Genomic DNA, 25,101 nt, shown 5'->3' with positions numbered 1-25,101 from the left:
ACAGCCGTGTACCGCAAGTCTCTAGAGGAACGGAGGGTTCCAAATGATTGGAAAAGAGCACAGATAGTCCCAGTCTTCAAGAAGGGTCGTCGAGCAGATGCGCAAAACTATAGACCTATATCTCTGACGTCGATCTGTTGTAGAATTTTAGAACATGTTTTTTGCTCGAGTATCATGTCGTTTTTGGAAACCCAGAATCTACTATATAGGAATCAACATGGATTCCGGAAACAGCGATCGTGTGAGACCCAACTCGCTTTATTTGTTCATGAGACCCAGAAAATATTAGATACAGGCTCCCAGGTAGATGCTATTTTTCTTGACTTCCGGAAGGCGTTCGATACAGTTCCGCACTGTCGCCTGATAAACAAAGTAAGAGCCTACGGAATATCAGACCAGCTATGTGGCTGGATTGAAGAGTTTTTAGCAAACAGAACACAGCATGTTGTTATCAATGGAGAGACGTCTACAGACGTTAAAGTAACCTCTGGCGTGCCACAGGGGAGTGTTATGGGACCATTGCTTTTCACAATATATGTAAATGACCTAGTAGATAGTGTCGGAAGTTCCATGCGGCTTTTCGCGGATGATGCTGTAGTATACAGAGAAGTTGCAGCATTAGAAAATTGTAGCGAAATGCAGGAAGATCTGCAGCGGATAGGCACTTGGTGCAGGGAGTCGCAACTGACCCTTAACATAGACAAATGTAATGTATTGCGAATACATAGAAAGAAGGATCCTTTATTGTATGATTATATGATAGCGGAACATACACTGGTAGCAGTTACTTCTGTAAAATATCTGGGAGTATGCGTGCGGAACGATTTGAAGTGGAATGATCATATAAAATTAATTGTTGGTAAGGCGGGTACCAGGTTGAGATTCATTGGGAGAGTCCATAGAAAATGTAGTCCATCAACAAGGAGGTGGCTCAGAAAATACTCGTTCGACCTATACTTGAGTATTGCTCATCAGTGTGGGATCCGTACCAGATCGGTCTGACGGAGGAGATAGAGAAGATCCAAAGAAGAGCGGTGCGTTTCGTCACAGGGTTATTTGGTAACCGTGATAGCGTTACGGAGATGTTTAATAAACTCAAGTGGCAGACCCTGCAAGAGAGGCGCTCTGCATCGCGGTGTAGCTTGCTGTCCAGGTTTCAAGAGGGTGCGTTTCTGGATGAGGTATCGAATATATTGCTTCCCCCTACTTATACCTCCCGAGGAGATCACGAATGTAAAATTAGAGAGATTAGAGCGCGCACGGAGGCTTTAAGACAGTCGTTCTTCCGCCGAACCATACGCGACTGGAACAGGAAAGGGAGGTAATGACAGTGGCACGTAAAGTGCCCTCCGCCACACACCGTTGGGTGGCTTGCGGAGTATAAATGTTGATGTAGATGTAGTCATTTACTGTGCGGCTGGTCCCGGCGGAGGTTCGAGTCCTTCCTCGGACATGGGTGTGTGTGTTTGTCCTTAGGATGATTTAGGTTAAGTAGTGTGTAAGCTTAGGGACTTATTGCATCTTCTAAGTGTCCTGCCAATGAAACGCAACCTTTGGCTCGCCTTCCCCACAACTTTATCTGTGTGGTCTTTCCAACTGAAGTCGTTCGTATTTTTGACACCCAGGTACTTAGTTGAATTGACAGCCTTGAGAATTTTACTATTTATCGAGTAATCGAATTCCAACGGATTTCTTTTGGAACTCATGTGGATCACCTCACACTTCTCGTTATTTAGTGTCAACTGCCACCTGCCACACCATACAGCAATCTTTTCTAAATCGCTTTGCAACTGATACTGGTCTTCGGATGACCTTACTAGACGGTAAATTACAGCATCATCTGCGAACAACCTAAGAGAACTGCTCAGATTGTCACCCAGGTCTTTTATATAGATCAGGAACTGCAGAGCTCCCAAGACGCTTCCCTGGGGAACACCTGATATCACTTCAGTTTTACTCGATGATTTGCCATCTATTACTACGAACTGCGACCTTCCTGACAGGAAATCACGAATCCAGTCGCACAACTGAGACGATACCCCATAGGGCCGCAGCTTGATTAGAAGTCGCTTATGAGGAACGGTGTCAAAAGCTTTCCGGAAATCTAGAAATACGGAATCAACTTGAGATCCTCTGTCGATAGCGGCCATTACTTCGTGCGAATAAAGAGCTAGCTGCGTTGCACAAGAACGATGTTTTCTGTAACCATGCTGAGTACGTATCAATAGATCGTTCCCTTCGAGTTGATTCATAATATTTGAATACAGTACATGCTCCAAAACCCTACTGCAAACCGACGTCAATGATATAGGTCTGTAGTTCGATGGATTACTCCTACTACCCTTGTTAAACACTGGTGCGACCTGCGCAATTTTCCAATCTGTAGGTACAGATCTATCGGTGAGCGAGCGGTTGTATATGATTGCTCAGTACGGAGCTATTGTATCAACGTAATCTGAAAGAAACCTAATCGGTATACAATCTGTACCTGTATCAAGCGATCTTAGTTGCTTCGCAACCCCTAAGGTATCTACTTCTAAGGAACTCATGCTAGCAGCTGTTCGTGTTTCAAATTCTGGAATATTCCATTCATCTTCCCTGGTGAAGGAATTTCGGAAAACTGCGTTCAATAACTCTGCTTTAGCGGCACAGTCGTCGGTAATAGTACCATCGGCACTGCGCAGCAAAAGTATTGACTGCGTCTTGCCGCTTGTGTACTTTACATACGACCAGAATTTCTTCGGATTTTCTACCAAATGCTGACAGAGAACTCCTTCTCCCTAGCTCAACTCGAATGGATGCCACAGTGAATGAATTATAACTGCATGACAAACCAGTGTCTCTTATAATTGCTTGCAATCCTCTGGTAGGACCTCATTTCCTTCAAGGTGACCTGCAAGCCCTTCTCGCTCTCAGCAAAATCGTACTCTTGATGGCTACCTCAGTTCAAAACACACTTCCTGGCACTGTCACACAACAAATATAAATCGACTGATCCTTCATGTCTTTCTTCAGGTGACACGAAATGTCACAGTTGCTGCTCCAGATGCACCCATCCATTTCCACTACAAACATCTCTTGCACCATGATGTGTTGGACATACTTCTTTGCCGTGCGTGGTAGCCGAACGGTCTGAGGCACTTTGCCGCGGTTCGTGCTTCTCCCCCACCGGAGGTTCGACTCCTCCCTTGGGCATGGGTGTCTGTGTGTTGTCCTTATCGTAAGTTAGTTTACGTCAGTTTAAGTAGTGTAAGTCTAGGGACCGATTACCTGAGCAGTTTTTTCCCTTAGGAATTCACACACATTTCTGAACATCCTTCTTCTCAACAAAATCCCATGGTAGCACAGCTTGACTACCATTAACGAACTGGTCTCGGATCATAGCCCTGTAATCCTTGTAATTTCTGCCACCTCGACATGGGACATACCGTCTATTCTTCTCGTACCAACCGGGATTCATGTAACATCTTAACCTCCACTCACATTTGGAGGCTGACCACCGTAACTTCCAACCATCACTTCCTTCACCAATACCATCATTGACGGCAGCAAACGAACTAGCACTACCATCACATGTCATACCAAGAGATGATCACTTCCATAACACATCCTGTAACTTGTGCCCGAGAAACGAGAGTTCCTCAGAAGCTGGTAGATTTATCGTAATCCAACAGACCACCGCCACATGCACCATCTCTGTCGTCAAATCAAGGAACTGCTTCAACAGCACAGATCTCAGTGCTGGGAAGCGTCCCTTTAGGAGTGTGAGCAAGATCTGGTTAAATTCTGGAGGATCGTCAGTTCGCGGAAACATCATGCCATTCCAGTCAAACCAGTACATGGTTCGACTGGCCTGGCCCATGACCCCCAACAGAAGGCATGACTGACACTTTTTAACTGCAGTTCACCACTTGTACTTCTGACAACCAGGATAGTGACGATCATGAAGAAATGATCATCAGACAGGTGGCACGCAAAGTGTGTTCCCCTGTTACAACTTCTTTTCCTCCCAACACTCCAGAAATAGCGTGGAGCCACATCAGGTACCTCCATTCCGAACGAGTTCCAGGAACAGATGCAATTACACATCTCCTACTCTAGCATCTACTGATTACTGGTCTAGCTTACCTCAAAAGCATATTTAATGTCTATCTTTCCCTGCTTTATTGTGATAAGCCCTAGATGTCAGCAAAGTAGATCAGCTTGCCTAAGACAGGCAGGGACTTTCCGTAAAATTACGGACCTGTTTTCTTTCTCTTTGCCCCACTAAAGTCTTCGTGGGTCATTCTGCAGGTTCTTCGCGACTCTCTTACAGCCAGAAACATCATCATCCTCCAGCAGTTCGATTTCACGCCAACCACAGTATCTGGTTCATCATAAAGTTCCCCTGGCAGAACACATCTGTACTGCAGCTCAAATCCCTCACAGTACTAGTGCTGCATTCTTGAATATTGAAAAAGTGTTTGATAAAGTTTGCCGTTTTGGGCTTACCCATAATTTTTTTTTTCATGACTGGGCACTTGTTATTCCCAAAATTATCTTTTCTTTCATCAGCAGAAGGCACTTCTTTGTCACCATACAGCGCTTCAGTAGTCAACTGCCTAACATAGATGCAGGCTTCCATCAAGGATCCATTCTGGATTCATTGCTTTATTACGTCTACCCATCGACATTCCTCATCAGTTATGGGGTCAATTGCCTGTCCGCTGACGACATTGCTGTCTGTCTGAGCAGCTCCAACTTACAGTACATCACGCATAAAGTACGGGACTGTCTGGACATCATGCACCACTGGGCTCTTCTTTGGAAAATAACGTTGTATGCAGCCAAAACGCGGCTGTTCTCTTCATTTACAAGCAGATACCTAATACGTCAGACTGTCAGTGAACGGAACTGACATACCTTGAAAGCCGTGGTCAAGTACTCGGCATTATCCCTGACTCTCATCTAACGTTCATACACACGTTGAGTCCATCTGCAACAAACCTTAAGGACTACTTCCTCATATGTATCAGCTCCTTGAGGGAAATGACATATCTATCACGATAAACCTCCGAATGCTCAACACACTCCTGCTCCCAGTCAGCACATACAGTTTAGAATTTTAGGCTTTAGTTGCATATGCCAAAGTCAAGGACATTCAAATCCTTCAGAACCAGATCTTCTTTATGCCGACAGACGCTCCCCGCTTCCTTACAGATACACAAGCCACCACCTTCTATTAATGCTCTGCGACATCTCCTCATGCCTGCACCCAAGCCACACGTACCATCACTCCTGACCCCATGATCGAATGTCTACATATGCTCACCACCGGCCAATTTACTATCTAAAATTTTCATCTACTGACTCCCCTATTGACTTTCGCACATTTACCACTATTTCTTCATTATGCTCCATTCTCTCATCTGTAACCCCTATTCTTCGACAGTACCTCGAGGTACTGGCAGAATTGAAGCTGTGAGGACAGGTCCTGAGTCGTGCTGGGGTAGCTCAGGTGGTAGAGCACTTGCCCCCGAAAGGCAAAGTTCCCGAGTTCGAGTCTCGGTCCGGCACACTGTTTTAATCTGCCAGGAAGTTTCATATCAGCGCACACTCCGCTGCAGAGTGGAAATATCAGTCTTGATTTCGAAAGTAGAGTAGTCACTGAATGTCTGTCAGGGACATTTCAACTCTCCTGAAGTCCACCCCGATAGCTGAGTGGTCAGCGTGACGGATTGCCGATTTTCTCCACTCAGGGACTGGGTGTTGCGTTGTCTTCATCATTGTTTCATCCCCATCCGGCGCGCAGGTCGCCCAATGTGGCGTCGAATGTAATAAGACCTGCACCAAGGCGGCCGGACCTGCCCCACAGGGTGCCTCCCGGCCAATGACGCCAAACGGTCATTTCCATTTCAACCCACCTGAAGCTGCTCAATTCGAATATTGGTAATGAATAACCACAGCTGAACCAAGACCAGACAGACCTCATGAACTGACACAGCGACCGCCGAACACTGCGGACGATGGTTGAAGAAATAGGATGAAGTGGTCAGAAGAAATTTGTTCGTGAGTTCCAAAGTGGTACCAGCAGTCCAGTTAACACAATGATTGTGTGTGTAGAGAGTTAAATACAAATGGCTCCTCATGTTCTCGTTGTTGTGGTCTTCAGTCCAGAGACTGGTTTGATGCAGCTCTCCTTGCTACTCCATACAGTAAAGCTGTTACGTATCTAAATAAGTTATACACAACTGCAACCAGTCACTTTTCTCAATAATAATGCTTTATTACATGATCCGGTTTTCGAACCCTTTCAGGTTCATCTTCAGATGATTTCGGGAGGATCCGGGAAGTTACATCATTACTGGTAGTAGCATAATGCCGGGTGCTGGTTTGCGACAGTATAGGCGGCTTTTTTCGTATCTGTCTGCCTCCATTTTGATGTCCAGAACACTGTCACACGAACTATATTAGTTTACACTTTGACAGTGACAGTTCGTGTGAAAGTAATAAAGCATTATTATTGAAAAAAGTGACTGGTTGCAGTTGCGTATAACTTATTTACATTCAATATACAGTCACGGTTCTAAAATATCCGTAATGGATAAGCATAAAGCTGTTACGGCTGTAGTTTCTCCTGCTTTCAGCCGTTCGCAATACCAGCACAGCAAGGCCGTTTTGGTTAGTGTTACAAAGCCAGGTCAGTCAATCATCCAGACTGTGGCCCCTGCAACTACTGAAAAGGCTGCTGCCCCTCTTCAGGAACCACACGTTTGTCTGGCCTCTCAACAGATACCCTTCCATTGTGGTTGCACCTACGGTACAGCTATCTGTATTGCTGAGGCACGCAAGCCTCCCCCCCACCAACGGCAAGGTCCATGGTTCATGAGGTGGTGGCTCCTCATAAGCCACACATTTCTGTAGCCAATGCAAAGCAACGCTTGAGGTGGTGTTAAGAGTAATGGCACTGGACAGTGGATGACGAAACGAGTGATTTGGACTGATGAATCACGCCACATCCTGAAACTCTCCAATGAAAGTGTTTGGATTCGGCGAATTCCTGGAGAAAGTGACGTGCCATCAAGTGTAGTGCCAACAGTGAAGTACAGAGGAGGTGGTCTTACAGTAAAGGGATGTTTCTCGTAGCTGTGTGGTGATCGTCTTATTGCGCTTCAGAAAACGCTAATGTGGGAGCATATGAACAGATATTACGACATTGTCTACTGTGTACAGTAGAGTAACGATTGCCCGCATCTCGTAGTCGTGCGGTAGCGTTCTCGCTTCCCACGCCCGGGTTCCCGGGTTCGATTCCCGGCGGGGTCAGGGATTTTCTCTGCCTCGTGATGGCTGGGTGTTGTGTGCTGTCCTTAGGTTAGTTAGGTTTAAGTAGTTCTAAGTTCTAGGGGACTGATGACCTAAGATGTTAAGTCACATAGTGCTCAGAGCCATTTGAACCATTTGTATTTTTCTTCAAGCACTTCCACCCACAGAGTAGAGCCACCGTTGTATAGTAATGTATTGTATGTGAACCGGGGACCTAGAAACGACGGAGAGGCTCCGTCCCCGCCGCAGCCGCTGTGGTCCACAACCCTACGACGACCACCGCAGTCCACTTCACCCCTCCGCCGCCCCACACCGAACCCAGGTTATTGTGCGGTTCGGCCCCCGGTGGATCCCCCAGGGAACGTCTCACACCAGACGAGTGTAGCCCCTATGTTTGCGTGGTAGAGTAACGGTGGTGTACGCGTATGTGGAGAACTTGTTTGCGCAGCAGTCGCCGACATGGTGTAGCTGAGGCGGAATTGGAGGAACCCGCCCGCATTCGCCGAGGCAGATGGAAAACCGCCTAGAAACCATCCACAGACTGACCTCGGCACATGTCCGCCGGGTGGATTCGTGCCGGGGACAGAGCCACCATAGTCATGGGTATATTAATCGAGGGAAGTAGCCTGGCTAACACAGGGGAATGGCTGGCACAATATTTTCTTGCAGTGTACCGAGCTGTTGACATTTGACATTACTTTTAAGAAGAAGAGTTCTCACTGTAGTATATATAGTGAATCACAAGATTAGCCCAAGGACATCCTCTGCTCTATCGCAACATTTGAATTTTCGTTCCCTCTATGTCCACGTTTGTGGATATTATGGTGCCAAGCAATTTAGAAGCCTTCACGTCGAGCAGTGTACATGCTTATCTGGATCGCTTTCAGTCAGAACATACAGTGGTTTCCTTTAAAAAGCAATGAATACTTGAATTATTGGTCAGAGAAACTGCAGCATGGATTTCACATATGTGAAAAGTTGTCGCACTTCCTCCACGTTTTCATCTTCCGTTTTGGCTCTCTTTCACCCGTCTTCACATGTCATCAGACACAATAAGCTTACTCGCTCCCAAACCTGTCACTCTTTTTTTTTTGTAATTACTACTCGCGATGGCTCCACGCCATTATTATTTACATTTGAAAATATTCCCTCTCCAGTCACACTCTCCCACTTCAGACACAACTTAAGAATCGGTTTACTGTTCTCGAGCGAAGTGTTGTTCACGATAGCCATTCTGTCAACAATTTTACTTTACCGCCATTAGTAGCCAAATAATTCACAAAACACGAACAAGGTACACCTTCGTTGTTGTCATTTCTTCAGATTCAACCACTTGTGACTGACTTGCCCCTTACAGGAGAAAAAGAAGCTAAATATTATTCTGGTACATTATGTATTTAAGGACACTCCGAATTATTACCGAATCGACACTCCCAAAGTGTACACATCTCTGTAAGTTGTTGATCGGTTTTATTTATTTATTTCCTTAGCGTAAGTTTACTGTACTGAACTAAATTCCTTATAAATTAAAATTCTACTATCATCGTCGTACGTTTCCTAGTTACTGGCTCTGGATCCTTGCACTGCATTATCCCGACTGATGCAACTGTAATACGTAATACATTTAAGTGTGAACCGAGTACGCGTGAAATTTTCTGGGGTAGGTAGCATCTCAGCTCAGATAAACATCATGCATTATTCGCGCCCCATGACCTCGCCAAGGCTCCGTGCTCAATGGAGTGTTCAGCAGCTACCCTCCTCCAAACAGCCCGCCGTGCGCTCCACTGATTCCAGTTAGCGACTTCGCTTCCGTCTTTTGCCATAATTCTAAGCACGAGGAAGATAGGATTCTTACAGAAGTATCACTCGTGCTAAGCCAGTAGGATTGGGCGCTATGTGAAAGCAGTATTACGCCATCTCGTTCTACAGCCACTGTCGACGACGAATATGCATTCTGGTACACGTAAAGAAACAGTCAATTTACTCCCTTCGTCTTATTGCAAAAAGTGTAATCCAACTCATACCTAGCGGCTTCGTGTATGTCTTCATGAAAACAAGAAATAATCTCACTCTTTTCGAAGACTTTGGAAGGAAAGACTATTTTTGAAGTTGTGATTTTGCATATTTGCAGATGTTATACAACCGTTAAGGATAGCACCTGGCTCCACTATACCCCTGTGACTTAGTTACGTGTGAATACTTTAGTCTTTAGAATGCGATTGCTCACGCTTTTCTTTTCTTTGACACCACTCGCTGTTTTGGGTTCCGCACGTAATGGACGCTCGCCTATGCATGAATCAGCGATGTTTTATTTTCATCACCCATTGCATAGTAGTCTCAGAGTAAGATTAAAGAAAAAGTTCTTTAAACTCTTTGTCTGTCAATGTGGAGCATCGTGTGAGCTCGTGTTTAACTGCTCGTGTGTTGTGTGTGACCAACGGACGTAAATGCGACACATCAATACTGCCTGGAGCTTGTTCACTTGCATGTCTCTCAGTCTACGTCTACGTCTACTCTAAACGACTACATTACACCAGTCTTTCCTCTACTGACATTTTTCTGAAATCATCAAGCGTTCACGAAATGGCTTCTGTTTCATTGGTGGAGTACTCTTTCTGCTGCGTGTGTGCCCACGGTTGTCAAAGTAATGGAAGAATCTGAACTAACATTATCAGTCTGACGGTGGATGGTTCAAATGGCTCTGAGCACTATGGGACTTAACGTCTAAGGTCATCAGTCCCCTAGAACGTAGAACTACTTAAACACACATCCATTCCCGAGGCAGGATTCGAACCTGCGACCGTAGCGGTCGCGCGGCTCCAGACTGTAACGCCTAGAACCGCTCGGCCACCCCGGCCGGCTGACGTTGGAGACAGCAAGGAAATACATAGCTCTAACTGTAGTTTTCAAGGATTTAATAAGTTCTGGGCAAATGACTTTCCCTTAACTCCGAAAGACGCATATTCAGTTCTGTACAACAAGTCGAATAACACAAACAATTAATGTAGCACATAAAAATGAGTAGAATAGAATGTTCCAACTTTCTGGATGTATGGCATTGGACAGGTGACTTCATTCTCCGAATATCCTCTCGTTACAAGACCTCCTTCACCTGCACAGTTCGATGCGATCGCACATTGTCATCCATAAAAGTGAAGACACGGCTGAACGCATCACTGAAAAGATGCAAGTGAGGAAGGAGTATAGTGTCACGGTAATGTTGCTCGGCGAGTTCAGAGATTTGGAGGTCAGTACGCCAATGCAGCAGTATGTCTTCTAGAAATGGGCATTCCGCTCCTGAATTGATTCAAAGATCCAGATCCTTCTAAGGTGTAGGTGATGGCTGATTCAGAAAAAATGAATATGATGGTTTGTCGAAACCATCATATGACCAAAGGTGGGCACTTAAATCACCCAGGTACACTGTCGAACATGGCTGCTTTTGTGGTCCATGGCTTATGGTGTGGAAAGACAATAGTGAAGGGACATGGATGCGGTTCTCGGCCAGGTCGAAGATTTTTGATATTCGCAGACTGGGTATTGTGTTGTGTTAACTTTAGTAACATCAGAATTGACATTACTATTGAGATTGTGAATGGGTACGGCCTACAGCCATTAAATACAAAAAAGGAGCTTTCTTTATTTTCTGCTGGTTTTATGGATGACAAAGCTTCACATACTAACATGGTATGCAAATCCACATGTGCACATGGTCTATAACTTTTTTTGTAGCGTGGGAAACGTTTTCTTAAGGATGTGGCGTGGACGCTGTTGCAGCACCCTACCGGAGAATTTTCATTCAGCTCACTACAGTCGCCAGAGACGCATTGCGAAATCAGATGAGCTACCGTTCATTTTTTCTGAATCAGCAGTCACCTACTCCTTAGAAGGATCTGGTTCTTCGAATCAGTTCATGAGCGGAATGCCCATTTATAGAAGACATGTTGCTGCATTGGCGTACTGACCTTCAAATCCTTGAACTCACCGATCAACATTACTGTGGCACTATACTACTTCCCTACTTGCATCTTCTCAGGGATGCGTTCGGCCGTGACTTCACTTTTATGGATGACGATGTCCGATCGCATCGAACTGTGCAGGCGAAGGAGGTGTTGTAACGAGATGATATTCGGCGAATTAAGTCACCTGTCCTTTCCGCAGATTTAAATCCCATCGAGCAAGTGTGGTATACATTTGAGAGATGCGCTGCAGCACCTCCACGTTCAGCAACGACCATCCAGCAGTTGTCAACCTCTCTGCTGGAGGAATGGAACGCCCAACCACAAGAATTCCTTATCAACATTGTGGCCAGCATGGGAGCACGTCGCAAAGTATCCGCTGTTGTACGCGGTGATTACACATCCTATTGAGAACCATGTCCCAGGGGACCAGCACGAATCATGGTGACTTCAGTTAGTTAATGTCTCTAAATAAAAGTGTTACACATGTTCGTGTCATTGAATATTTCCTTCAGTTACGTTCTCTTTTTTCCTATGTCTGGTCCAAGTTTCATCGAGCTATGTACTTCGCAATGACACATCATGCGAAAGTTACTATCGTCTTTAAGTTTTGGTTATCTGTGTATTGATGAAAGTATGTATTGTTAGTTACATATTGTCGTTTCTTGTTGTGGTCTTCAGTCCAGAGACTGGTTTGATGCAGCTCTTCATGCTACTCTATCCTGTGCAAGCTTCTTCATCTCCCAGTACCTACTGAAACCTACATCCCTCTGAATCTGTTTAGGGTATTCATCTCTTGGTCTCCCTCTACGATTTTTACCCTCCACGCTTCCCTCCAATACTAAATTGGTGACCCCTTGATGTCTCAGAATATGCCCTACCAACCGATCCCTTCTTCTAGTCAAGTTGTGCCACAAACTCCTCTTCTCTCAAATTCTATTCAATACCTCCTCATTAGTTATGTGATCTGCCCATCTACATATTATTGAGCTTAATTAAGAACTAAGTTCAGAATTTTAGGCTCTTCGAATGATTATGAATTTCGGAAACTGAAAAATTGATAGCTTAACATATAATCCACATTTCCACTGGAGTAACTCGTAACTTAGAAAGATCTACACTAGACTACGCTATAGCCGTAAGCAGTTCAGAAAGTTGTTTAACATACAGCCACAGAAGTCTTTGATTATTTGCTCAATAACATAATATGTCTGCCAAGTAGTAAAGCAAATTAACTTTTGGTCGATAGACGAATTTTTAAATTAAAAACTCGTAGAATCGTAGTGGACATGTTTACCGTGGTTCATAAATATCAACATACTTCATTAATAATGTCACGAAGTAATATTTTCTTTATTAGCAAGTTTGATCTTCTGTTGTATTTAATAACCTACAAATCGCCGATGCATAAAGATCAACACAAACAAATAACCTGTGAACTGGCTAATTCTACATCATTACAGTAGAAATCGTGGCAGTAATCCTTGGAAGATGACGTAACTAGCTAAATTACGTACTAACTTCTCTTTAACTTTTCATACAGGTAGGATTACTTGCTAGTTGAAGGCATACACACATCACACTAAGTTTACTGAATATGCTTGTACGATCATCGGCGGGGAGTCATTAGAGACAGTAAATTACTTCAGTTGGAGGAGAAGCCCTGCCTTTCACTTGCCAATATCGCCGTCTCCGGCACCCAATTCGTGCTTCAAACTTTTCAAGCAGAGTCGCTTAGGGAGAATTTTTTCTTCCTTGTGTCGAGGGATTCCTTGTTTTTGGGAAAACAAGTAAAATAATGTCTCACGACTATTCTACATTATAAAGAAAAGAAGGAAAAGAAGATGATAAAAGGTATGTGTAAAATAAAATGAAATCCTCCTTTCTGAAGTGTTGATTGCATACAGAACTTACTTTTTAATAATCCATTTATTATAATTTTGTAACTTTCCAGGGAATTGTTCTACTTGAAGGAGGTGCCCCCTATTCATGTCTGCTTGTATCTGAAGTCTGATATGAACCTTTGTTGTATTTGGTTCTTGTTTAGCCTTGAGCGTGACGTTATCATTTTTTTTCTTTAACAAAGTCCCCTATTTGAATCTGTTTTTGCCTGCTTGTCAACTTCCAAAGCGGATTGCATGAATTACTTATCTATCATTAGTGTCTACCTTTCCACCAGTATATTTAAATAGTTGTGGAAGAGGTGTCGAATTTTGTCTCCCATATATTTTTGAAGATCCCTGTGCTGCTCACATAACCCGCCAGGGTAGCCGAGAGTGCTGACGCACTGCTTCCTGGACTCGGGTAGGTGCGTCGGCCCCAGATCGAATCCGCCTGGCGGATTAACGACGAGGGCCGGTGTGCCAGCCAGCCTGGATGTGCTTTTTAGGTGGTTTTCCACATCCCGCTAGGTGAATACTGGATACCGGGTTGGTCCTCACGTTCTGCCCCAGTTACACGGCACGCAGACATCTGAACACATTTACTCTATTCCATGGATTACACTAGACGCAGACAGTTGGGGTACAATGATTCCTTCCCAGGGGGTACGGAGTGGCGACAGGAAGGGCATCTGGCCACCCCTTAAAAATTAGGATTAAAGCTTGGAAAGAGAGAGAGTGTTGCTCATACAAGTACAGGGTGATTCAAAAAGAATACCACAACTTTAGGAATTTAAAACTCTGATCTGTCCGTAACTACCTGAACGTCAACTACCCAAGGCGATGGATCGGCCGCCAGGCAGCCCGTGACAGAGCACTTCATCACTGGCCTCCAAGAAGCCCTGATCTTACCCCCTGCGATTTTTTCTTATGGGGGTATGTTAAGGATATGGTGTTTCGGCCACCTCTCCCAGCCACCATTGATGATTTGAAACGAGAAATAACAGCAGCTATCCAAACTGTTACGCCTGATATGCTACAGAGAGTGTGGAACGAGTTGGAGTATCGGGTTGATATTGCTCGTGTGTCTGGAGGGGGCCATATTGAACATCTCTGAACTTGTTTTTGAGTGAAAAAAAAACCTTTTTAAATACTCTTTGTAATGATGTATAACAGAAGGTTATATTATGTTTCTTTCATTAAATACACATTTTTAAAGTTGTGGTATTCTTTTTTAATCACCCTGTATACTTATGACAGTGAACTGTGTGTTCTGTACGGACAAGTTACTCTGTAACTACAACATATGATCTGAAGATGGGCAGCTAGCCCGAAACCGGTAATTGAAAATAAAGAATAGCGATCGAAGACTGAAACGCGATATTTTATTTTACATATTTTATTTGAAGAAGTTTTGTGCTTCCAAGTTCTCATGTTTAATCATGTAATGCGTAATGTGTCACACTATCCAACCGTAAGCATTCTGCTTTCCAAGGGGAAAAATTACTAGTCCGGTTTTATGACACTTATGATCACTATTATGTGAAAAGTGGTCCATATGATTATACTTAGCTTTTTTCGTATCCATTCCCAGATCATAAAGCGTTAGTAGATGTGGGTCACATTGACCACCAAGTTACACTTGTGACAGGTGGGGTGTCCGCAGCTCGTGGTCGTGCGGTAGTGTTCTCGCTTCCCACGCCCGGGTTACCGGGTTCGATTCCCGGCGGGGTCAGGGATTTTCTCTGCCTCGTGATGACTGGGTGTTGTGTGATGTCCTTAGGTTAGTTAGGTTTAAGTAGTTCTAAGTTCTAGGGGACTGATGACCATAGATGTTAAGTCCCATAGTGCTCAGAGCCATTTGAACCATTTGAACAGGTGGGGTTGGGGTTAAAATCATATTTTTCCCGGAAGGGAAAGGTTTCCTTGACTAAGTTACGCCTGATAGTTTTGACATTTTTGGGCAAATTTTACGAGATATTCTTCCACATTCCGCCCCAATTTTTATCTGGGCATTTTGTAAACATAGGATGCCATGCGGACTTCCGTACAAAGACAAAACATGTTTTGGCCGTTGGCTATTCAGCGATTACGAGCTCAATGTAACTAGATTCAAAATAGTGTGGCTTCTTCTTTTTTCTGCCTTTATCTACATCTACATTTATACTCCGCAAGCCACCCAACGGTGTGTGGCGGAGGGCACTTTACGTGCCACTGTCGTTACCTCCCTTTCCTGTTCCAGTCGCGTACGGTTCGCGGGAAGAACGACTGCCGGAAAACCTCTGGGCGCACTCGAATCTCTCTAATTTTACATTCGTAATCTCCTCAGGAGGTATAGGTAGGGGAAAGCAATATATTCGATACCTCATCCAGAAACGCAACCTCTTGAAACCTGGACAGCAAGCTACACCGCGATGCAGAGCGCCTCTCTCGCAGAGTCTGCCACTTGAGTTTGCTAAACATCTCCGTAACGCTATCACGTTTACCAAATAACCCTGTGACGAAACGCGCCGATCTTCTTTCGATCTTCTCTATCTCCTCTGTCAACCCGACCTGGTACGGATCCCACACTGATGGGCAATACTCAAGTATAGGTCGAACGAGTATTTTGTGAGCCACCTCCTTGTTGATGGACTACATTTTCTAAGGACTCTCCCAATGAATCTCAACCTGGCACCCGCCTTACCAACAGTTAATTTTATATGATCATTCCACTTCAAATCGTTCCGTACGCATACTCCCAGATATTTTACAGAGGTAACTGTTACCAGTGTTTGTTCCGCTATTATGTAATCATACAACAAAGGGTCCTTCTTTCTATGTATTCGCAGTACATTACATTTGTCTATGTTAAGGGTCAGTTGCCACTCCCTGCACCAAGTGCCTATCCGCTGCAGATCTTCCTGCATTTCGCTGCAAATTTCTAATGCTGCAACTTCTCTGTATACTACAGCATCATCCGCGGAAAGCCGCATGGAACTTCCGACACTATCTACTAGTTCACTTATATATATTATGAAAAGCAATGGTCCCATAACACTCCCCTGTGGCAGGCCAGAGGTTACTTTAACGTCTGTAGACGTCTCTCCATTGAGAACAACATCCTGTGTTCTGTTTGCTAAAAACGCTTCAATCCAGCCACACAGCTGGTCTGATATTCCGTAGGCTCTTACCTTTCAGGCGACAGTGCGGAACCGTATCAAACGCCTTCTGGAAGTCAAGGAAAATGGCATCTACTAGGGAGCCCGTATCTAATATTTTCTGAGTCTATATTTTCGCAACTTTGGCTCGCTAATTTTTCGGTTTTGGCGATGTTACTGGTAGAGGGTTGCGAGTTGCCATTCCCGTCATCACTCCAACCCTATCCCCCGCCCGCGCCGCTCTGATGCCGCGGGACGGAATTTGTGTACCGCATCTGTCTGCGTCTAATGTAATCTCATTTGTAAGCTGTTTCACGTAGAGAGCGGACAGGTGAAAAGAATCCAGTGAAGATTTCTATTACTGCGAAGAACTGTCTACGTGGTAGGGGAAGAATTTGATTTGGAAACATGGAGGACCACGTATTGCGGTTAGTGTTCGACAGAGCTTTGGAGGTCTTACAACCTAATAAGGCGAAAATGTGGATGAAATTAATTTGGAATTTATAAAGTCTTTGGGGAAATGACACCCAAACGAGTACTCAAATTGGCGTCTAGAGTATATGAGACTGAAACATGTCGTCAGTCTTTCGGAAAACCATCATCTACGTAATGCCGAAATAGCAAGGGCATTTAAACGAGATCATTATTGGACAGTCAGCTTAACAGCTCACGCATCCTGGTTAACGACAAGAATGCAGAAGAGTTGAAAATAAAACTGAGAATCGCTTAGGTGACTAACAGTTTTGCTTTGGGGAAAGTAAAGGCACCGAAGAGGCAATTCTGACGTTGTGATTGGTAATAGAAGCCACCAAGTCTTAAGGAAAATCAGGACACGTTCATAATATTTTTTGACCAAGAAAAAGCCTTCGACAAAATAAAATGATGCAAAATGTACGAAATTCTCAGAAAAATAGGTGTAACCTATAGGAGTCAGTGAGTATCATACAATATGTACAAGAACGTAGAAGGAACAAGGAGAATGGAAGACCAAGAACGAAGTGCTCGGATTAAAAAGGGTGTAAGACAGAAATGCAGTCTTTAGCCCCTGCAGTTCAGTCTATACATCAAAAAGACAATGTTGGAAGTAAAGATAAGCTCACGAGTGGGATTAAAATTCAGGGTGAAAGAAAATCAATTCGCTTTTCACACTGCCATCCTCAATGAAAGGGAGGAAGACTTAAAGGACTACTGGAGTGAACAATCCACAGAGCACAGAATACTGAATGAGAGTAAACTGAAGAAAGAAGAAAGTAATGAGTGGTAGCTGATATAAGGGTAGTGAGACAATTTGGATTTTAAATTTATTCTTCTGCAAACCACAATGGATTACTTTTCTATTTACCCAAACATGTTTCCACCCATATGTGTCATCATTGTTGGTCTCCATTTATTTCTGTAAAAATATCATACAAATTTCAACACTGTTATTTTATTTTCGGCCTAAAAACTATAACATGTGCATTTTTCTTTCGTTTAGATTGCTCACCTGAAACTACATTAGTTGAGAAAGTGCATTTGTACAGATTGGCTTGTTCTTGTGGACGGTATTTCATCTGCAGAGTAGTCGGAAGAATTTGCTTAAATAGTTATTAATTTTGGAATACTTTTCCCATAGTAGTAGTTTTCGGGCTGTTGGGCATCTCTAAAGCATTTTCTTTATCTGTTGTAGTAACAGACACTGTTTTCGTGGACATCACCATACACAGAATCAACAATGAACATAGTTTTGGATCATATTGGATACCCATAAACAGAAGTACAACCATTCACAACCAGTCCAATGGCCCTATGATAGACAAACATTCAAAATTCACATACATACAACACTGACTTAACAGAGCTCCACTGGACAAACTGAACTACACACAAGACTTACTTTATGTACACCAGATGGAGAGAATGGGCACAACACACAAATAATAAACAAACTAAACAAATAAGTAAAAAAGCATATCAAGAAGAACAAACCACAGACAAATTACAAGCTACATGAAAGAGCCAGTAACACCAACAGCTAAGAAACACAGAGAACACAGGGGAAGAGGAACACCTTACAAGGAACACTATGTAACATATATCAAGTAACATCAACACCTGGGAAACACCGAGAACACATGGGATGAGGAATACCTTACAAGCAGCAGTGTGTAACGTACATCAAGTAACACCAACACCTGAGAAACACAGACAACAAAGGGAAAGGGGAACACCTTACAAGAAACACTGTCTAACATATAACAACAAAAGCGGTCACAGATCGGGAACATTATGAAAAAACAAGGACTAATAATATCATACGTCACAAACAACACAATATGGAATTACAATGAAATGAACACCCTTAGCTGCTTACAGGCGTTGACATACGTCAACGGGGACAGATGAAAATGTGTGCCCCGATCTGGACTCGAACCCGGGACCTCCTTCTTACATTGCAGACGCTCTATCCATCTGAGCCACCGAGGAGACAGAGGATAGCGCGACTGCAGGGGTTTATCTCTGGCACGCCTCCCGCGAAACCCACATTCTCAACGTATTGTCCCGCACTACATTCGTAGTGCCCCTGCCCATTATACTCATTACTCGCGGCGCGTTGCCGATTCCCGTAAGAGTTCGGGCACTGTTTGTGCATTCGCACTGAAGAAGAATATAGAAATAAATAAGCTTTAAGAGCATCTCCGCAGACAAATTTACCTAAGCTGGAATGGAGCAGTTAATTTGTAGTTCATTTCAAGCTGTCTAAAGGCCAAAGATGCAGGAATTTTAAAACTAGGATTTCTGAGCACTTCAAGGCCATTCAGAGTGACAGTACTCACTTCACTTTTGCAGTTCATCTCATAGAGGGATGTCACCAGCCTGTTGTGGGAGCACTCCGTGCATACTTCATAACCCGTGACGAGGCGGGCAAATACTGCTGTGAAATCCCGCTGCCAAGGCTAGAATATTGCTGAGGTGGCATGGTTCAAGACACCAGTCATTCGCAGTGGCAAGTTGAATTACTTCGTGGCATGAACGGACGCTGCACCGCATCCATCCCCTCCCTACGTGACCGAACACGGGGCTCAGTTATAACAATACTGAGCAAATCGATTATAAATACTGGCCGCTCAGCTCTAGTAGTATCTTGTCTTCGTCCGCTGCCGACACAGAGACGAACTTCACACCAGCCTACAGTCCCATGAGGGGCCAATCAGCTTCATCACACCTAGCTACTGGCTACTGGTCTGTGGCCCGCTGCTACGCCCAGATTAGAACTAGCGCCATCCAGCTTGGGTGGTCACCAGGCTGCCTCTGTCCAGCCTCTGCACGTCGCCTAGGGCTCTCGTGTTCGAAGCCTGTGCACCACTGCGCTACGCACTTAACTCACTGACGTGGCAGCTGGATATGCCTTCAAAAGCCGGCAGGCTGCTGAGGAATGACGTCAGCACAGCGTCTGTCTGGGCCCACGTCTGCAGGGTCGCATGCTGACGCTGAACTCAGCTGAGCTGGCCCCCGTATCCTACGCCCACGCGTAGCTGCGGCCACGTGTGTCGCCTTGGACCTTGCGGAGGTAGCCACTGCTGCCTTGAGGTCAACTCAAGTCTTCCAGTCTCAAACAGCCACTCTACTTCTCATTCAATAAATAACGTATTTGCTAATGAAGCGTTTCTGATTCTAAAAACGCTGAGGGACTGGTAGTTCACATCATCCATCTTCCACGCCATCTTGAGTCAAACACCCTGGCATATGATAGTGACCGCACCATGGACGCTATTACTTTGGTATCAGAAGTAGAGAGTGACAGCATGCGACATTGTGGGTCAGACTGCAGCATCATCGTGTCAACTTGGTGAGTGAGGACAAACTATTTTTAATTGTTTTCCATTCGAATGATTGACAATGGTGAAACAATTAAATTGGAGAGTTGGTGTGAAAGTTTTATTCGTTAAAATGGACTGAGTCACAGAGCTGTGTGAATTTAGGGCGACTGTAGAGAAACACACGCTGGGTTACGTCCAGTTAGGTGTGTGCTGTGTAATGTGCTGGGATATGGTGCCCCGTGCACTGAACCTTCAGCACTGTTCTGTTTTAAATGTAAAAGCCCTGGATATTACACTGAAAAATGCAGTGTTTGTGGGCAGTTAGGGCACAGGAGTAAGGAGTGTTTGTAGGCAAGAGTGTGATCTGATATTAGTATTAAGTTTTTTGATCTATTTACCTTATTATACAGGGTGTTTCAAAAATGACCGGTATATTTGAAACGGCAATAAAAACTAAACGAGCAGCGATAGAAATACACCGTTTGTTGCAATATGCTTGGGACAACAGTACATTTTCAGGCAGATAAACTTTCGAAATTACAGTAGTTACAATTTTCAACAACAGATGGCGCTGCGGTCTGGGAAACTCTATAGTACGATATTTTCCACATATCCACCATGCGTAGCAATAATATGGCGTAGTCTCTGAATGAAATTACCCGAAACCTTTGACAACGTGTCTGGCGGAATGGATTCTGGCGGTACACCTGGTCTTTCAAGTGTCCCAACAGAAAGAAGTCACAGGGGTTCATGTCTGGCGAATAGGGAGGCCAATCCACGCCGCCTCCTGTATGTTTCGGATAGCCCAAAGCAATCACACGATCATCGAAATATTCATCCAGGAAATTAAAGACGTCGGCCGTGCGATGTGGCCGGGCACCATCTTGCATAAACCACGAGGTGTTCGCAGTGTCGTCTAAGGCAGTTTGTACCGCCACAAATTCACGAAGAATGTCCAGATAGCGTGATGCAGTAATCGTTTCGGATCTGAAAAATGAGCCAATGATTCCTTTGGAAGAAATGGCGGCCCAGACCAGTACTTTTTGAGGATGCAGGGACGATGGGACTGCAACATGGGGCTTTTCGGTTCCCCATATGCGCCAGTTCTGTTTATTGATGAAGCCGTCCAGGTAAAAATAAGCTTCGTCAGTAAACCAAATGCTGCCCACATGCATATCGCCGTCATCAATCCTGTGCACTATATCGTTAGCGAATGTCTCTCGTGCAGCAATGGTGGCGGCGCTGAGGGGTTGCCACGTTTGAATTTAGTATGGATAGAGGTGTAAACTCTGGCGCATGAGACGATACGTGGACGTTGGCGTCATTTGGACCGCAGCTGCAACACGGCGAACGGAAACCCGAGGCCGCTGTTGGATCACCTGCTGCACTAGCTGCGCGTTGCCCTCTGTGGTTGCCGTACGCGTTCGCCCTACCTTTCCAGCACGTTCATCCGTCACGTTCCCAGTCCGTTGAAATTTTTCAAACAGATCTTTTATTGTATCGCTTTTCGGTCCTTTGGTTACATTAAACCTCCGTTGAAAACTTCGTCTTGTTGCAACAACACTGTGTTCTAGGCGGTGGAATTCCAACACCAGAAAAATCCTCTGTTCTAAGGAATAAACCATGTTGTCTACATCACACTTGCACGTTGTGAACAGCACACGCTTACAGCAGAAAGACGACGTACAGAATGGCGCACCCACAGACTGCGTTGTCTTCTATATCTTTCACATCACTTGCAGCGCCATCTGTTGTAGAAAATTGTAACTACTGTAATTTCGAAAATTTGTCCTTCTGAAAATGTACTGTTGTCCCAAGCATATTGCAGCAAACGGTGTGTTTCTATCGCTGCTCGTTTAGTATTTATTGCCGTTTCAAATATACTGGTCATTTTTGAAACACCCTGTATTTTGACCTGCTGTTGTAGACACCGAGTTTATAATGAGCAAACCAGTGGATAAGGGCTTATCAATGCAGAGGCGGTTCAGTCTTTGCTAGATCAAGGCCTTCAAATTATGGCAGATAATGTACACTAGAATAGGTTGTTAGATGCAGTAATAGAGGAGTTCATCATAACGCATCCTAGTTCCTAGTGTTCCCCCCGTAGCTTCGTCTTTTTCCGACTAACCGGGAGAGGATATGTTAGATGTTAGCATTTGTGGATAACCTGATGACAGCCGCAAAACTGAGTTGTTGGTCAGAGCGACAGTTAATACATACGACTAAGTTAGTGTAGTTGGAGAAGCGAAAACGTTTGTAATACAGGGTGTTACAAAAAGGTACGGCCAAACTTTCAGGAAACATTCCTCACACGCAAAGAAAGAAAATATGTTATGTGGACATGTGTCCGGAAACGCTTACTTTCCATGTTAGAGCTCATTTTATTACTTCTCTTCAAATCACTTTAATCATGGAATGGAAACACAGCAACAGAACGTACCAGCGTGACTTCAAACACTTTGTTACAGGAAATGTTCAAAATGTCCTCCGTTAGTGAGGATACATGCATCCATCCGTCGCATGAAATCCCTGATGCGCTGATGCAGCCCTGGAGAATGACGTATTGTATCACAGCCGTCCACAATACGAGCACGAAGAGTCTTACATTTGGTACCGGGGTTGCGTAGACAAGAGCTTTCAAATGCCCCCATAAATGAAAGTCAAGGGGGTTGAGGTCAGGAGAGCGTGGAGGCCATGGAATTGTTTCGCCTCTACCAATCCATCAGTCACCGAATCTGTTGTTGACAAGCGTACGAACACTTCGACTGAAATGTGCAGGAGCTTCATCGCGCATGAACCACATGTTGTGTCGAACTTGTAAAGGCACATGTTCTAGCAGCAAAGGTACAGTATCCCGTATGAAATCATGATAACGTGCTCCACTGAGCGTAGGTGGACGAAACTAAAATGAGCTCTAACATGGAAATTAAGCGTTTCCGGACACATGTCCACATAACATCTTTTCTTTATTTGTGCGTGAGGAATGTTTCCTGAAAGTTTGGCCGTACCTTTTTGTAACACCCTGTGTATCATGAGGAATTAAGAAACGCCCAGACATTTGAAGGAAAGTTTCGTTGCACCGTTATATGAGAATGAATAGTTGTAGATGTTATTAGGGGCACTTAAGCAGTGTGTCACCTAGACGGAGTGAATCCATCGAAAGCTTTATAGATAAAATAAGGAAATTTAATGTCAGCACGTATGAGTTACCGGTAAGTGATGCAAGAATAATGTACTTCTGAAGGAAACAGAACACAGGATGTTAGATGCAATTTGCGGGCATTGCGACCTGTTGCACTGTACTGGGAGACTTCCCGAAAGACTTCGCAGATACAGCAAGAGCATTGCGGGAAATAGACATAGTGATACGAGTCCGTGAAAAAAGAGGGATATTATCGCGAAACGTGACACGTTGCCGTTATTGGCGATCAGGCCACTTGCGGTTTGATTCTCATCAAACACTGTGTAGAACGTGTGAAGCAATAGGGGCATCGGGTACGGAACTTTACAGCATGATGGGAAAGTATGGAATGGGGGTAACCAACTGTTAAACAACAGTGGGGGGTTCCAGGGCCGTCGAGCGGCGCTCCCTATAAATTTTAGCGTAAATGAACCGTGTGCTCAGCTGGCTTAGTGGATGAAAAGGAATACAAGTTTTTATTGGACACAGATGCGTATGTGTCTGTGGCAAGTTTGGCTCTCAAGCGAATGCGACGGTTAGGCCAGCCACGATGTAAGTGATATGGTGGGGATGATAGTGACGTGGACTCGGTGGGGTACGTGATATTTAGTTTTTAGGTGGACGATGTTACGAAAGTTTTGTCTCGGATAAGCAATGGTTACTGCACAGTCTTAGGGTTAGTTTTACTATATAAGCATCACGCTAAAATTAGTCTTGGTCAGCGTATAGTGGAACTCGATGAGACATCGTTTCATCCGCAAGGTTCGTCTCTCGCGAAACATGAACGAATTAAGCTGCGTGCAAGGCCACTAGCGTTTTATTCGCGCGATAAACTACTGATCATGGGAACAATTCTGTGGGTGAGCGTAGGAAGTGAGTTCCCAGTAAACGTATTACGTCTGGTTAAGCAGGAAACAAGGGTTTGTCAAAAAGGTTGTTGGTCGCCAGTTCGGTGATTTTGGAAGAAACCAAACTTTGAACAAATGAGCATCTCTCGATGAGTGTGGCGAAATAAGAGTACTCTCAGATCCAGTTTCTATGTAAAAATTGTGTGTGAACGGGTGAGGGTGAAAAATAAAACGGTGTTGAAAACATTGTACATAAATACAAAAGAAAAAGAAAACACACCAAAGATGTACATCAGGACGAAAACAGTAAGTACTGCACATACACAACCACTACTCTCGAAAAAGTGTTTCAGAATTAATAACTAATGAAATTCTTCCGAATACTTTGCAGATGTGATGATGTCAGACGATAAAAAGGAATAAAAACAAGCTAACTTCTAAAAATTCAATTTGACAATGTATTTAGTTTTAGTTTAGCAATTGAGAAAACATACTAAATGCATGTGTCATAGCTTTCAGCCTAAATTTGAAAAAAAAACACCACCACGATTGTATACTATTTTTATAGAAATCAACAGAAACCAACAGAAGACGATAAAATATACGCGCCGAAACATCTTTAGGTACATCGAAAAAGAAAATACATTGGGCTTTGCAGAAGGAAGATTGAAAACCCAAAGTTAATTTACAAACACGGGAAATACGTCAACAGAGCTTCTAACCCGAGCAAGATGATTGTCAATGAGAAACGTAATATTAAAATTGAGGACTACGAAGTAAACAAAGTGAAGGAATTCTGCTTCCTTGAAAGCAAAATAAGACATGACGGATAAAGTAAGGAAGACATAAATAGCAGACTAGCACGGGCAAAGGGGGCAGTCCTGCACCACGAGATGTCTAGTGGGATGAAACGTTGGCCTCAGTGTGACCAAGAAATCTCCGAGAATGTGCGTTTGGAGCCCAGTATTGGATGGAAATGAATCATGTGCTG

This window comes from Schistocerca americana, chromosome 1 (assembly GCF_021461395.2).
Source record: "Schistocerca americana isolate TAMUIC-IGC-003095 chromosome 1, iqSchAmer2.1, whole genome shotgun sequence".
Classification (NCBI taxonomy): Eukaryota; Metazoa; Arthropoda; class Insecta; order Orthoptera; family Acrididae; genus Schistocerca; species Schistocerca americana.
This window is presented reverse-complemented; position numbering follows the sequence as displayed.